We start from the raw sequence: 15607 nt of genomic DNA, 5'->3' as shown, positions 1-15607 counted from the left end.
AGCAGCACACCATTAACGAAGTCCGTGCCGCAAACCTTTATGGAGAAAGGCAAGAGCTATTCTGCCAGGATAAAGAAGATGCTCATTACAGTTGTTTAAAAAAAGATTATTATCATTATTGCCTTTTAAAATTCACTCCTGCATCCTACCTAGGTTGGGAGAACTTAAGAGGGGAAAGACAATTTTTAAAGGTAGTTCATAGATCACTGAAGAATCACAAAACACTCGACATTCAATGCACATCCATCTCTCTCTCTCTCTGTCTATCTGACTCGAGGGTGTCAATCTGAATTTAGAATAAATGCAACACCCACATCAAGAGATCCTTCCTTTCTTAGGGCAGATGTCTCTCAGGGCTGCTCTGCGTGGTTTTAAATGGTCCCCAAATCCTAGTCAATGGTTTGAAGGACCAGATAAGATGGAGCTTCTCACATGTAAAGCTGCGGGTCCTTCAACGTTATCTTGCATGGCATTGCCTGTCTTCTCCCTCTCCTTTGTTTTGGAATCACATGAGGTGAATACCACAGATCTGAGTTGGAAAACCAGGAGCCCAGGCTGCAGAACAGCCCGCAGACAACATTGTCTCTGAACTGCTATTGTTTCTATTTTAGGAGCACATTGAGTGATTAGCTTGGGTAACAGTAACATTGCATTACCTTGCACAGGCTGGAACTGTCTTTCAATAAGGAGGCAACACGGAGGCCATGTGATACAATCCCGTAGACAGAGCCAAGTGGAATACATCAAAGAGAGCCTTGATGCAGATGTTTCATGCAGAAGAAAATTAGGTCAGAGACCACTTCAATTTCAGCTTCTGCCAGCCTCGTTTGAGAGCTTCCAGTGAATTCGTAATGAATAGCTTCTAGGGCACTTTTCTCTCATTCAGTCACAGGCTGCCACAGCCAGATGAGCGTTCCATGCGGAATCTTCTCTCATTATTTAAAACTGCTACTTTGTGTTCTGAAATTCCAGAACCCTTCCAACGCACTACCACTGCGGCCTAAAACAAAAAGACTCCCCAAATACGTTGATCTGTATCATATTCTCTCTGTCCCTTTCTTCCTCTCCCTCTCCTATCCATCATATACATACACGTGTTTTAATGCATCCCCCAGTCTCTTGTTCGTCTGCCTATGCAGGTACATAAACCGTTGCTGGGGAATACTGGAGATGTCGGGCTTTTTTAATCTTACTCAACTTTGAAGAAGCTGAGTGGCCTATAGATGACCAAAATGCTTTGCTGGCTTCTTGCAGGAGCCTGCACGTGTGAGTGAGTGTGGCATGCATGAATTAAAAAAAAAAAGCTTTTCTCTGAAAAGAGCAGAGAAGGGCAGTGTGACCTCAATGAAAGTGAATGATGCATCTTTCCCCTGTCCACCCCTCCAGCCCCATCTCACGTGTTATTTATTATACTGGAGGGTTAGAATCTGGAGCACCCTGGACTCTTCCTTTTCCATCTGCTCTGGCCGCCTAGCTTTTGCAGGGTTCACGCTGACAAATCCTTGTGGACTGGGGTGGGGGTGTGTAGAGGGATCACTTCAATTCATGCTAGGAGGAGAATCATTAGATTCTGAACACATTTGGAAGAGAGAGGCAGAGAGACAGACATATAGGATCACAGAAGCTCCAACAAGCTGGGGACGGTCCCATTTCCCATGGGAAAGGAAACGAAGTGGCGGCCCCGGCCCCAGCTCCTCGGGACACAATTGCTTTGTCTTTGCTACCTCCAAAGCACCGGTGCGTTCATTAACTGTAGTCTCCATTCTAGGGTTTGCAAAGCGGCGGTGGAGAGCCTCAGCAAAGCACTCAGAGGCCTGCGTCTGCTCCAATCCAGGATGGGAAACCATCATGAAGATGTTGCCGTTCTTGCCTGCCCTTTAAAAGGCTTTATCTGGCTTTAAAAAAGATACTAGTCTTCCTGGCTTTCTTCCTCAACTGGGTCTCCTCTCCGCCTAGCACTCTCCTGCCACTGTCTCTCTCTCTCTCTCTCTCTCTCTCTCTCTCTCACACACACACACACACACACACACACCCGCTCATACATGCTCACACACAATCACACTCAATTTCCCGAGGAGAGCAGGAGTGCAGAGGAGGCAGTACCAGGGGAGAAGAAAGATGACCTGATAAAGAGACCTAGTTTAAACTCCACCTTTGTCGAAACAGGACCAGCAGCTCTCTTCTGTGGGCTCTGTGTTCTCACCTAGAGCAGTGTGGGTGCTGATCCCTGATTCCCTTATGGCTTTGACACTGACCCAGTAAGTAAGTCTTTCTCATGTGTTCGAGGCACTTGCTATTATTTGAAAGTGTCTGGCTGTGGGTTGTGGCCACAGATCTTGCTCCTAAGATGTTGTCTAAGACCTTGCTCTGAGGATGAGAGATCAAGGCACCAGGCTGTGCTCACGCAGCTGTAGGACGGTGTGAGTCCTTCCAGACACACTGCCGTGGGGCGACTCAACACAGCAGAAACAGCTTGCACTTCAGATTCAGACAGGGTTGGGGTTGAATTTAGGCTCTCTTACTTCCTGGCTGTGTGACCTCATGCATGTTACTTAGGCTCTCTGATCCTCAGTTTCTTCCACAGTAAAACTGGGACAGAAACCATTATGAAACGTTGTTACGAGATTAAGTGAAATCTATGAAGTATACATGCCTGGTACATGGTCGGTACTCAGTAAATATCAGTGTGATTTTTATCACTGTTATTAAAAATTAACAATGGAGATACAGATTAACTGATATATATAGAAACATAGAGATATCTTTATTATACATTGATGTATATTGATGTATATTTCTGCATGTATATATGCAGAAATGGCACATGTGACATAGGGTAGTCAAAAAAAATGAACACTATTTGAATTGACTTTTCCTGTGTGTGCCACATGTCTTATAAGACGCAGACACACACACTCATATATATATACACGCACACACACAAAATCTGATTTCTGAAGACAGTAGCAACTAATAGTCATCTGAAATGCTTAGCAGAGATTTTGGCACAGGAGTGCTTAGTAAGTGTCAATTACATTTATTTTTATTTACAACAGTATCAGGATAGTGATCTATTCCTGTTATCGTGCACTCCCTTCTCATTTTCCTCTCTGAAGAGGCTTCTTTTTTGAGAGGCAAAATGGGGGCAGACAGAACCTATGTTAGCAGGAGTCAAAAGCCATTGATTTGATGCCGAGTTCTTAATCACAAAATCACAGCACTTTAGATCTCGATAGGGGAGAAAGTGAAACACAAAGCCGTCATGTGACCTGACCAGGGTCATGGAGAATCCTGGTCCTCAATGAGTCCTCCTCTATGCCCTTAGCTATCAGGAGATTCAACTGAGGCCATGAGCATGAACATGCTTGGCACAGACCAGGTGCTTTCCACCAGTCAGCGCCCGCTCTGCCAGCACCTGCCAGCGCTCCTACAGCAGCTGGGGCAGAGGGCCATCGTCACCGCGGTGACTATGGGGCTGTCTGCCACCAGCAGCACCGCTGTCAAGTGGAGCACTGTGTGCCCAGAACTGGACTTGGGCCCTGTCAAGTTGTGAGCATGGAGGACCACACGGCCCCCAGGAAGGAGCTCTGTGGCCCGCCATGCTAAGCAGCCTGGGCCAGCACCAAGCCTGCGAACTGAGCATCAGTCTGCCAGATCCTGGCTCCGAATGCTGGTATGTGACCACACACATTTACAGAAGCTAGAGAGACCAAATGAGGGGAAGAGAAACATCCACGTATTCTTTTCTACATTTATTCATTCACTCGCTTGCTCATTCACTTTTTTACTCATTTAATGACTTTTTATTGAACAATGTGTTTGGAGAAACAGGGCTTCTAAGAGTTCATTGAGTAAAGGAGACTACATGGACAGAGATTTAAACCAATTACAATACAATATGGCAAGTGCTTTAATAGCAAAATATTGTGGTAACTTTCCTGCTTCACAAGTATCGGATGGAGTAGAGACTGTTTAACAGTCAGCGTTTGAGCAGAGAAGCAAAACTGATAAACGTCGGTATATTCCTACATGTGGACACACACACACACACACACACACACACACACACACACACACATTATATATATATGCATATATATGTAGGGATTTGACCTTACAGAATTATGGGAACTGGTTTAACAGTCCATGTATGACTATTGTCTTTGCCAGGGTTTGGCAAACTTTTTCCATAGACGGCCAGGCAGTAAATATTTCAGGTTTTGCAAGATATATGGTCTCTACATAGCAACTAGTCAATCTTGCTGATTTAGCACAGAAGCAGCCCCTAACAGTTCACAAACAAATGAACATGACTGTGTTCCAATAAACTTTATGAAAAACAAAACAAAACAAAACAAAAGAGATTTGTCCTGTAGGCTGTACTTTACTGATCCCTGGTCTTTGGGACTGGCTGTGGAGCCCATGGTCAATGGAACATACATTGGGTCAGAAAGATGGATGTGAAGTGGAGGAGAGCAGGGACAAAGTGGGGTCGATGAGATGACCTGGAACCTGTGTCTGTCTCTCATTGCTCTCAAGGTTTCACCTTCAATGATGTGAGAGTCCAGTGCCGGGGGGAGGTCTTTCCTCATGTTGCTACACCTGCATGGGACCCAGGAATTGGACAGACTGAAAGAAGACCCAGAGGGGACTGATCTGCCTACTGCCCCATGGCAACAAGTCAGCCAAGAAGTGACATCACGCGTGATGACCTTCAGGATGTAAAATGAATATGGAGTCTGTTAATCTGACTAGCCCAAACTCACGCAAAATGTCTCTTATGACCCACACGACTGTGGAACAGTATAGGGAAGGAAATTCTGAAACCTGGCATTCCTGTTTCACTAAGTGATTCAATCAGGTCCACATGGATGAGAAGGTTTCAGAGGAGAGGTTGCTGGAACTGGACTTGATGCATGAGTGAGGGTTCTCTAGGTGGAGGGCATTCTTGGAGTCCTCGCACAGCCAGCTTTGTGAGCATTCTGTTTGCAAGCGACTCCAATGCGGAGTTCAAAAGGAAAAAGGAACAACCTGTTCTTTTGCCAGCCGAACACTTGAAGTATTTATTTTCCTAATTTTTCACTAATAAACTGTTTCCATCCACATCCTGATGCGAACCATGTGGTGAGTGCTGTGGCAGACTCAGCCCGAGTCTCCCATACAGGCTGAGTTGGTATGCGTGTCTGGCACCAGCAGGCCCACTTGCCCATGGGGCAAGGGGGCAGATCTGTCCCTGCGGCACTGGGCGTCCCATGAGCAGAGTCCCATTTAGCTGCGTTTTAGCAGATAACTCCCATAAAATTTGTCTGAGTCACAGCACCAAATGTTTCCCCCTTTTCTAGTAACTTGTTCTTTCTTCCTGCATTTTGTCTTGATTAATGCTATCAGATTTTACTAGATGTTCTAGCACCAAAAGTTATTATTCGATGCCTTATTTTTTCCAGTTCTTTCACTGTATTGATACTACCATTCACCAAGACATCCATACATCCATCTGTCTATTCATTTTTCATGTATTTGTCCATCCATCTATCTCTCTCTCTCCATATATATATCTTTCTCTCTCTCTCTCTTTTTTTTTAATTTTGGCTATTACCCCATTTCAGTCCTTTATCATCTCATGCTTAAATGATTACAAGATCCAGTAAGTTGATTTTCCTGAAGGCCTACTGAATGACTAGGATGTAGAGTAATATAGGTTTAGATTTGAATTTTGTCTCTGTCCTTAACTATCTCTACAACCTATGTTATGTTATGTAATTACGTTAAGCACATAATTCAAACTCTCTAAGTCTGCTGAGGAACTAATAATCCATATCTCAGTATTATGAGCATTAATTGAAACAAGGTATATAGAACAGGAAGTTCAATGTCTGGCACATAAGAGGTACTCGATAAATGTTATTTTACTCTCCTCTTCCTTATTTCTCCTACCCTATCTACTCTATAATTTTCTTGAATATATTTTTCATAAATACATGCAATTGTTACCTCATTATGGCCTTTGCTGATACCATTCTTCTTCCTAAACTGTATCCTCCTCAATTCTTAATTTACTCTTAGGAATTGACTCTGACTCTAGGTCTTTGGTCATGGAAACTCTCCTCCCCACATTAGCCATATTCTTATTTCTCTTTGCACAGAATTTATAGGATTTCTTGGATCTACTCATTCCTCAGGTAACATGTTTTTTCTTCCCATAACCCTTCCTGAATTCCCCCAATTTAAACTTTTACTCCCCCTGCATCATTATAAGTTATTGTAGGAAAGGGAAAGGGAAACTGCATCTTTGGGCACAGTCTGTTGAGCGTTGATAGCTGTGTCCTATACTCTTCACAAGAACCTCATGAATTATCATTCTCTTCATTTTTCAGCAGAATGTTCCCAAGGTTGCTCAGCTAGTAAGGACCAAGGCAAAAATGTGAACCCACGTCTGTCTCATTTCAAAAGTCCTTTCCATTTCACACTACCTTGATTTCTTCTATCCTTTACACTAAAATAGTAATAATTACATTCTAACATTTACGAAGGATTACAAAAATTAAAAACCATGATTGGCTCCATCAATGAATTCTATTAAAGGATAAGGATATTTTATTTCTTCTTATATCACTTTAAATGTCCTGGTGTAAAAATTTAAACCTACCAGTAGGCACATGGTAAATGTTCAATTAAATGGCATTCAATGCACAAATAGAACTTTCATTAGAGTCCTTATTCTTGGAAGGCTTTAACCCAATTTCAAATGTAATAAGTAACCATAAATCCTTCAACCATCATATTCTCAGGGTATGGTCAATTTTGGCATTCTTCCTTTTTAGTAAGGAAGTCTAGAACAAAGAGGAAATTATTATTATTATTATTATTAGTTGTGGTGGTGGTAGTAGTAGTAGTAGTATTTGGTTAAGATCTTAACACAATAAAAGACTCTTCATACACAGCCCTTGGCTATTTTGTGAAAATCCTTGGACCAGCCAGTCCACTGTCCATGGCATTCAGTAACCTTGTAAAATCTAAATTTGTTTTATTTATAGATTGGAAGAGCCTTTACCCATGAGGAGTACTGAATAAATAGACTTTCACCATTTCTCTCCAAAGAGGTTGGGAAGGAACTACTCATGAGGAAAGCCTGGAGGGTACAAATTGTCAGAATGAAGTATGGTCCTTTGTTCAGAATCAGAAGAGTTAACTACTCAAATCATAAAATGCCAGCTGAAGCTTACTTCACCAAGCAGAGGGGAGCAAAATGCAAAGAAGAGAAACATGACAACACTGAAAATGCCTGAGATGTAATCTCTCCAGATTAAATCATGACAACTTCATTGGGGATCCTAGAGGTCATGCTTTACCTAAAAGACCTGGGAAGCGTGCTTTGGGGTGGCACAAAAGAGACTCACAGAGCTTTTTGTCTTCTCTTTTTAATTTAATAAAACAGAATGAGATTGATTGGGCAATGCAGAATAATCTGCCTATCTGGGAAGTGTTTATGTCTGATTATTTGTACTTGAGTGAAAGAAGAGCAATATTAAATTAAGGGGTGCAAAGATCAACCCAACATCATTAAATCATCATATTATGAATTAAAAAACATGAGTTCAGTAATATTCTATCTTAAGTCTGTTATTTCTTTGGAGAGAAATGAAATGGTTATGCTCTGTGATAAACCCCCAAAGTCTGTGCTGTCCTCATAAAAGGAACATGCTGCTGAGTCACCATGAGTACTGAGATCCTTTCCAAGAGAAAGAATGGGTTTTTGTTGCTCAGTCCACATGAACTTGCCTGGTGCCCCCTCTGATTAATGGTATTTATTCCCCCAGAGAGCTGCCTGAGGCTGAAGGCAGAGATATGACATTGAGACAGAGCTAACCTAACTGGCTCTCAAGGGGATTGATCGCATGCCTGACCTTTCACTACGGTGTTCTAAGCATTTGAGTTAACTGGGTGTGCCTCTCCTGCAAATAAGTCTCAGCCATTCCATAAAAGGGAAGATAGGATGCTCAGATATCAGGTTGCAAGCACTGTACCTTTAAGACCAGTCAAGGTTTACCTTCAAAGCTTGGTGTGGGACCTCCTAAAGAAAAGACCTGTATGGTCATAAACTATTCATGCAGGTTATCATGTTTCTAGAACCACCTACTTTCTAGTTTCCTTACCTTGTCTCATTACCACCTGTCTCATCTCCTTGACAACTCTGATCTCAGATCTACCTTCAATTTTTTTTTATTACTTTCATGCTCTCATCCTGGACATGTCTGATCTTGTCGATTTGATATCTGACCTCGACTTAACCTGGCTCCATTTTCCCTACTTGTACTAGAGGTGGGTGTTGATGTCAGACCCATTTGTCGGTATCTGTTCTTGATTCCACTGCCTGCCCCATTTTTGGCTTTGCTCTTTCTGTGAAAACATCAGGAAGTCCAAGAGGTCTCACCCCAGAGGCAGGACCCACAGATAAAGTCTGAAGGACTGTAGGTCTGAGACAATGTGCTCCACTATCCTTGTCATTTAAACCATGAGAGGAGTCATGCATACATCCCAGAATACTCTTAACTAAGAAGGAGCTACACATATCTTGGACTGTACCTCAACTGTATCTGTCTTGAGAAAAGCCAACTATGCCATTATGTATCACCCAGTGTGATCCAGGGGAATATCAAGTGCTTTGAAGTCAGGCTGACCTAGGTCTGAATCCCAGTTCTATCCTTGTTAGCTGTGTCATCTCAATCAAGCTTCTTAACCTTTCTGAGCCTCAGTTTCTCCATCTATAAAATGGGGATAATTGTACCTACTTTCTACTGTTATTATGAGAATTAAAAGACATGCTGAATATAGAATACAGAATATATGATATCCAATAAGTAGGTCTTATTTTTATTGTAATTATTGCCATAATAAGGTCTTAAAGCCTAAATTCTGGCAAGAATGGAGGAAATTTCAAATATTCAGGCAGCTCATTTCTTGAGAGATGGGTCACAGGATTCTTCATGCACTGGGCTGGTGGATCTGTGTTATAAGTCACCAGTTGGCTTCCTGCCTGAACTTTTAATCTTGTCCCCATCTCGATTTAAAGAGGGTGAGAAAGCAGAGACATCAATCGTTTCCTTGTCAAGGACAACAGCCCCTTCCTTCTTCCTTAGTTTTCTCCTGGGGCCCTATCCACCCAGTGCCAAGGGATGGGGACTGCTGCTGAATACAAATCACCACGTGGTGGGGGAGCCTTTGTGCCTCCATGGGAGACAGGAGTAATTTCACTGTCTCTGTGTTAGGCTGTGATGAGTCCAATCCAGTCCCCCCACTCCTCCTGGGGTTAAGAGCCCCACCGTGTTCCACAGTCATCCTGGGTAGTGATGTAACCATGAAGATGGCAGTTACCCAAGGTACTGGGACACAGACTGTATTGATTTGTTCTTCTAATGCATTAGGAGGAAACAGGAAACCTCAGGAAGGTCACAAACAACAATTGTGCATTGACTGGCACAAACATTTACTTCATTCAGGAAAGCACAACTCAAGTGGCCTTGCTATCAGAGAGGAAAGGAGACCATAGATGCATGACTCAAAAATAAAGACAATAAGCATGGGCTGGATCAGAATGAATCAGAAAGGACTGAAGCACCTAACGCTGAAGCTCAAACTGGAGGAAGAGTCTTTGTTCAGTTACTGGCAAGGCCAGACACTCAATCAATGTTGCTAAACAAGCAGAGCAAGGAATAAACCAGGCAAGGGTGATCCCCTTAGGTCTTGGCTCTGTTGATTCTCTAGGCAGCGCTATAGCATTCTCCCATTTGATTCTGTGGTTACATGTCCCTATTTCCATCTCTTGAAGCTGAGCATGTCAGAGAGCTTTCCATGCATTCTCACTGTTCTCAGCGTTCCCACCTTTGTGATCCTCCTTGGCATCACTGGTTGCTGAAAAATCACATGTTTGGAGGTATCTCAGGCTTCCTGTACCCTCTTTCCTTCCAGACCTGGGTTCTGAATGTTTGGGGTCTGCCTCCCAAGAGTTCTAGGCTGGCTTTGTCTTCCTGGATGATTTTAAGAGGTGAAATCTTCCTTTGAGGGTTCCCGTTATTTCAACTTTAGCAACCAGTCCTTGTTTTCTGGTGAGCAATTATTCCAAAATGTCAGCTCCCATGTTAGCCCACTATCCTCTAAGAAATGAAACCTGCAAAACCAAGCTTTTCCAAATGTTTGATCTTTACTCTTCTCAGGAGATTCTGGATAGGATGCTAAGTTCTCTTCTAACTCCATAAATCTATAATGAAAACCAAGTCATCAGTCCAGGACTCTGTTGAATATTTCTGCTTTTTTTCTAGAAACATTTCTGTATTGCTTAGTAGAGAGTGAAAAACTATAAAACATCACGGTGAGATGGGCCTGAAAACTGTATTTTTGTCCAAGCTTTTATAGGCTCTATATGGACATTTAGTCTCTAATCCTGGTCTGTGCAGCCATATGGAACACAGGAGTGATATCTCTGACAAAATACATAATGCTAGAGTTTACTCATAAGCAACGCAGAGCTTGAGTAAGGATAGTCCAAAGCTTCTGTGGAGATCAGATTCTAGCACAGGACATTATTTATCCCAACCTTGCCAGTCACTCTCCCTATAATTTAGGCACAAGACAGAAATTTTGTAGCCACAGTGGCCTCATATTTAAAAGGGATTACTAATAAATTAATTTGGGGTTACCATGAAGATTAAAGGAGACAGTGGATTATAAGTAGCTAGCACATAGTAAGTGTTCAACAAACGTGTTGGTTTTTCTCTGAGGGGCCACAAGATATCTAGCCCCTGGGCTATAGTTTGAGTCTTAGGATAAAATAGCTAACACTTACTAACCATTAATTGCGTGCCAGGCAATGTGCTAAGTAATTTGAAAGTAATGTTTTCTTTACCCAGATACAATACTACATTTATATTTGTCTAGATATGTACCTAGATATGATCAGATACTAATCTTTCAGATAAGGAAAAGGAAGCTCAGAGATATTAAATAATGTTTCTTATGTTATACATCCAATCACTGACAAAGCCAAGATCCTCATCTTGGACTTTCTCACTGCAGAGCCCATTCTCTCAACCACTATGTTATAAGGACATTTTTGAATGAGAACTCAGTGGTATGACTTTAATAAGCAAAAAAACCCAGTGAACTGTAGAGTCCTTGGGGAAATAGGGGTTGGAGAATGGAGGTGGAAATGCACTAAAATAATAGATTCCAGTATTGATCTAGTGAGCAGGGCTGAGGAGAACGACATTAGTAGGATTTGTAAAGTTGTTATTAGTATTTGCCAAAGATGTTTGCCATCTCCCATGTTCTTCTTGAGAATGTTGCCTTTTGAATCTCTCCAAAAAAAAAAAAAAAAAAAAAGATAGTAAAAAGCATCCTTCTTCCTTCCTTCCCCCTCTAAACATTTATTCAATCTTTTTAACTGTAGGCATCAAGCTAGTTACCAAAAGTAGAGAAATGTGGAGCATGGGGCAAGATTTTATATTTGATATGTTTGATTCACAGATGCAACAAACTGAGTCTGGGAAGAAAATCTGGGGCAAGATTTGGATGAGCACTGCATCTACACTGAGGAATCTTGACTTCAATGACATCCTTACATACGGAGTTATTTAGGAAGAGAATGCTGTCAGGGTTGTGATTTCTAAAACCCACTGCGGACCAGTGATGATAACATTTGTCACATGGTGAACATTAAGAGGTTCACAGATACAGTGAGATGAATACCTTAAACTCATAGGTAAAAAGTTTTGTCTTATGTGTATATGGGTTTGTTTTTCTGAGGAGAGTGTCCAGCTTTATTCTCAAAGGGTCAGTGACACAAAATGATTAAGATCAAATGCCAATACAGTTGTCTCAGAAGGAAGGAAAAGTAGAGGAAAATAGGTGAAGGTTGGTGAAAAAACAGTCAAAAGATGAGGACGAGCTGAAGTAGTAATCATGGAGATGGTGCTGGGAGGTAGAAAGGCTATTTGGGACCTGGGATTGACAACTGGAATAGATAATCAACCAGATGTGGAAGGTGAGAGAGAGGAAAGATGGAGCTTCAATGCCTCTTGATTTTCTAGCCTAGGAGCCAGGAGAGGAAATACAGGAGCACCTATAAGTTTAAGGGGGGGAGGGGTTGTTAAATTTAGTATTATTCTAAGTATTGCTTGCTCCTTGGAATGTGATTATGGTATTGCTATTTTATCTATGGGTCTTAAAACATTTACCAGGAAGTATAATTTAACTCATTGTCATAATGAGCAAATGAGGGAAAACATGGTGATTTGAAATTTGTACTTTAAACACCAGAAGGATCTTTTTCTATAAAGCTTGGATATATACCTAAAACTGAGGGGCATGAATTCATATCCCATTTCCAGTCCACCTACCCCTCCATAGTTTCAAAAATAAAGGTGGTAATTCAAAATGACTTAGGATATGTTTACATAATGCCAGGTATTTAGACAAATTCTTAAGAAGTGACAGTGGGTATAGAAGCAACATAGCTGTTGCCTGAATTCTTCCTATTTATAAAGCTATTTGACATCACGTAGATATAGTTCAAGTTATATAGATGCCTTGGCTATTAAAAGGGTAAAACCTTATAAAGAAGATTTTGAGTGAACACTGTGTGCCAGTATTCTATCACTTGGTAAAAGTAACTATTTAACAACATATTTTTATGGTATTAACCCTGTTAAGGTAGATATTATTATCTTTGCTTCACTAATGAGGAAAATAAGAATGAGAAACAAAAACATGCTATGTTTGTTCAAGTAGGAAGTGGCAGACTCTGTAGCAGAACACTTCTAGTCCCTGCTCCCTATGTTATTTGACCACCTCTGGACCTCTCATCAATGGATCCCCTTCCTTTTCAGTGCCCCATCCCTTTATGCCTTCTTTTCACTCTGCAATCAGTTTAGACTCCAGAACCCACAGTTATAACCAACCTCTTGCAAACCCTCATTTTCTTAGCCTCCCAGTTCTTCCATCTTTTTCAACCAGCAAAGCACAATCCTTGAACCCAGTCTTGCCCTCTTCATACCTATCCCACAGTCACTGTGGGCTAGAAAAGAAACAGTCATGCTCACTGGTCTCGCCTCCAGTTCAAGTGGGCCCTCTACCCTACCTGGCAATCTGGCCACATTTGTCCAGTCAATTGACTCTTTCATCATTTAAGACATCCATGGTCAAGGTTTCTCATTTCTCAAATTTCCTTCCCTGCTCCCTTCTCCTTACTTTCCAGTGAAGTCTTTGCTTCTTGTTTGACTAAAGAAATAGTCATGAGCTGATGGTATATACAGCTATTCTCATGACCAAATTTACCAACCAATCTGCTATCTTAACTTACAGACTCAGCCTTCCTCCTATTTATATATTTACTCATAAGAATTGTTCATACATTTACTAAGACTAATACCTCCACTGATGTACTGGAGCATACCCCCTTTTCTTTTCTTTCTTTTTTTTTTTTTTAAAGATTTTATTTATTTATTTGACAGAGAGAGATCACAAGTAGGCAGAGAGGCAGGCAGAGAGCAGGGGAAGCAAGTTCCCCGCTGAGCAGAGAGCCCGAGGCGGGGCTCAATCCCAGGACCCTGAGATCATGACCTGAGCCGAAGGCAGAGGCTTAACCCACTGAGCCACCCAGGTGCCCCCGTACCCCCTTTTCTAGGACTTTGTTCCTGCAGTTGTCTTCTCTCTATCCTCATTTTCCCCCTCGACAGATCACTGCCATCACCAGACAAACAGGCTTTACTATCTTCCATCTTAAGAAAACAAAACTTGCCCTTGATCCACATTCCCTTCCAGGTCTTACCTTATATTTTCCATCTCTTTTAAAACAAACTCCTAAAAAGAATTGTCCATTCATAATTGCTCTCTCTACTTTCCTACCTTGAATTCCCTTTTTAACCTGTGCTAATCAGGCTTTAGGCTCCCAGTCCTTCAAAAACAATTTTTAAAACCATACTTGTCAATGTCACCCAAAACAACATGTTGTCAAATCCAATGATGAATTCTCAGTACCACTTTCAAACTCTTAGGAACTCTGACAAAGCTGTTTACTTCTTCCTTCTTCAAACGCTCTGTTCTCTTCTGGAATGATATGTTCTGGATTTTCTTCTCCTTCACTGATCACCCATTATTAGTATTGTTGCTGGCTTCTTGATCCCTGCTCTAACTCAAAGATTCAGTGTGGCTCTCTGTTGTTTCCTTGTCTCCACCTGCATTTACTCTTGGGTGACCTCATACAATCTGATCACTTCCAAATTTCTCTCTTCTCCTCACTTCCTCCATGAGTTATGAAATACCAAACTACCCACTGAATATTTGGAGTATCTATTATGTATATTATATTTAATATGGCCAAAACAGAACTCCTGGTTTCCTTCCCCCTCAAAATACTCTTGATTCTTTTCTGTCTTTTTCAAAACCTAGAAATTATTCTTGATTTCTCTCTTCCCCTCATTTCCTGCATCAGCAAATTTTGCCAGCTTTACCTTAATCTCATCACTTCCCTCCATGGCTAGCAACACTTCTAGTCTAGGTCTCTTGACTGGACTACAAAAGCCTACAAACTGATCTCATTACCTCTACTCTTCCCTCTTCCTTCCACCCAGTTCTGTTCTCTACAGAGCAGCCAGTGTTCTTCTTAAAAGGAATTATGTCCTGTCCTCCCAAAACGACTTCAATTACTTCTCATTTTACTGAGAATAAAATTCAGACTATATAATGGCCTCCCTGGTGTTACCTGATCTGGCCACAGCTTACCGTTCTGACCTTATATTCTACTACTTTTCCACTGATCAAATGTGCTGTATTTACACTGGCTTTCTGGCTTTCCTTTCATACAGCAAACTCACCCCTGCCCCAGAGCCTTTGCACTGCTTAATTCACGTACCCAGAATGCTGTCAGACCAGATATTTACAGAACTCCCATCATCAAGAAGTATAGAGCATCTTAAAAGCATAGTATATCAGAATTAGAAGAGTCTTAGGGATCTTCAGAACCCATCCTAGCATCTTAAACCTGAAAAAATTTGAAGCCCAGCCAAGTTGAGACTTGCCCAAATCCACACAGTTCGTGACCAGCCTGACACCTCCACCTCCCCTGACCAAATTCTCTCTCCTTTAAATTCTATTAGACGAACTAATTACTCTGTGTATGGCATTCTTATTGGTTTGTATTCAAATTAACTATAGTTGGTTTTAAACTACAACATAATCTGTCCAGCAGAATTAAATGCTTCCAAATTATTTTGACATCTTCTTTCCTAGGGCAATTGGGCTTCAGTGAGTGACAAAGGGTAGAGGAAAGAGGATGGGAATGCAGGGGTGGTGGTATTTTGATTCCATAGAAGTATTTGGCCTTTCCATGTGAAATCAAAGTGCCCCACCCTGGTGTTAATTCCATTCTCTTGCTATCCTTCTGGAGCAACTTCCGGACACCAATGCCCAGAGGAGAAAACTGATCATATATATACTCACCTCTGAGTGACTTTTCTAAAGTACAGAACTAGCTCCTTCATTTCTCTCCTTAAAATCCTTCTGTGGCCTCCTCTGCCCTCAAGATAAATTCCAGTCTCTGTCACTAGGCTGCCAG

At 41.6% G+C, this 15607-nt stretch overlaps 1 protein-coding gene across 1 annotated transcript in view; it reads right to left on the bottom strand.

Moving 5' to 3' along the window:
- The window catches only part of LOC116869544 (lateral signaling target protein 2 homolog), a 91268-nt gene that overhangs the window by 75462 nt on the left and 199 nt on the right, over positions 1 to 15607 (bottom strand). The gene's annotated exons all lie outside the window — the stretch shown is intronic.

This window comes from Lontra canadensis, unplaced genomic scaffold (assembly GCF_010015895.1).
Source record: "Lontra canadensis isolate GAN:19392208 unplaced genomic scaffold, GSC_riverotter_1.0 scaffold19, whole genome shotgun sequence".
Lineage (NCBI taxonomy): Eukaryota > Metazoa > Chordata > Mammalia > Carnivora > Mustelidae > Lontra > Lontra canadensis.
The sequence above is the reverse complement of the archived record's forward strand: the minus strand, read 5'-3'. Positions and strand labels throughout refer to the sequence as shown.